Source organism: Lathyrus oleraceus, chromosome 6, assembly GCF_024323335.1.
Source record: "Lathyrus oleraceus cultivar Zhongwan6 chromosome 6, CAAS_Psat_ZW6_1.0, whole genome shotgun sequence".
NCBI classification, from domain to species: domain Eukaryota; kingdom Viridiplantae; phylum Streptophyta; class Magnoliopsida; order Fabales; family Fabaceae; genus Lathyrus; species Lathyrus oleraceus.
This window is the reverse complement of record NC_066584.1, coordinates 73268097-73269641: the sequence shown is the minus strand read 5'-3', so window position 1 is coordinate 73269641 and position 1545 is coordinate 73268097.

Genomic DNA, 1545 nt, shown 5'->3' with positions numbered 1-1545 from the left:
TCTCTGAGTGGTGAGATAAGTTCTCACCCGAACTTGAGTGTAATTAAGATAGGAGGATGGTATAGTCATGTTCGACTTGTGTGGAGTAGTCCTTAACAAGTTGGCTTGAGACCCATCTACTCAATGGAGACCCTTTTGGAGCTATTGATGTCACACAAGTTATTTGTGGTTAGACATTACTTTCTCTGATTTGGGGTCCGAGAAACTGAGGACCATAGAACATTTAACCCAACTTGCCCTACTTAGGATGTAGTGCGGAGACTGTTCAGGTGTAGACTTGATAGTAGTTATTACGCGATACTACGCTCATACGAGTTTCTCTTGAGAATATTATGGGTTGATGAGTGTAGCACCTCAAATTTGCACCTATCATTGTACATACATCTCATATTAGGTCATAGCATATCATGATCCACTGCATAGCATTGCATTGTCCCAGTTGCCTCAAGTGCAAGCCAATCAAGAAATTAGGTCAAACTGGTCAGGAGATCAGTCAATCAAGCAAGCAAGAGAGTTTTTCATTGAGCCAAGGCCCTAGGGTTGATCCAACATGTTCACATGACTTGGGGATCCATTTGAAGTGATTAGGTCAAAGATTGGATGGTCAGAAGTCATCAGTCAATGCACAATCAGTCAGAAACCCTAAAAGTCAACTGTGGGTCAACTGTCCATTTAATCAGTGATTGGATGATTGGAATTGGTTTGTGAGAGTTCATTCATGTCCAAATAGTCATCATATATCATACCAAACACCATCATGGAAGAATTTGAAGCCAGATCATAAGTTTCCAGAAATGGAAACTGGGCCTGTAACTGAAACCTGCCATAAATGGAAAGTCTTGATCCTCAAACTTACATTTTGATACAAGCCTCAAATGAATTTTTGCCCAACATGAAAGTTGAAGATCTTGTTCTCCCATTTCCAAAAAGTCCTAGAACCCTCAATTCCCATGTGTGGTTGGCAAGTTATGATCGAATCGATTTCAGAAAATCTTGAACTTCAAAGGGCCATATCTCCCAAACCGTTTGGCCAATTTTGGTGGGGTTTTTTCCTACAAGTCACATTTGATCCCCTCTTTCCAAAAATATAAATTTCATGAGCCAAAACTTCACCAATCAAAATGGCATATTTTGACTTTTCTCATTTAAATGCAAGTTTGACCAAGAGTTGACTTTTTGATATAAACATTTTTTCAACATTTGGCCAATTGGAACAGCTCAAAAATATCATTTAGAATGTGTTTGCAAGTTCATTTTATGCAGTACATGTAAGGCCATTGCTTGGTTGCTTGAATTGGAAGAAAAGTACAAGTTTCACTATACCACTCCATGCTTGCATTTGAACCATGCCTTGGTACCTTCAAACAGAACTTTGGGAGCACATTTGCTGTCATTATGAACCCTCCTTAGCAGCCTAAAACCACAGAAAAGAGGCCATGCTTGCTTACTTGAAATTGGGGAGAAAAGGACAAATGCTACCATACTTCCAACAATAATTTGTACTGTCCATAGCAGATTTTTCATCCACCATTTTGCTGTCAAGGA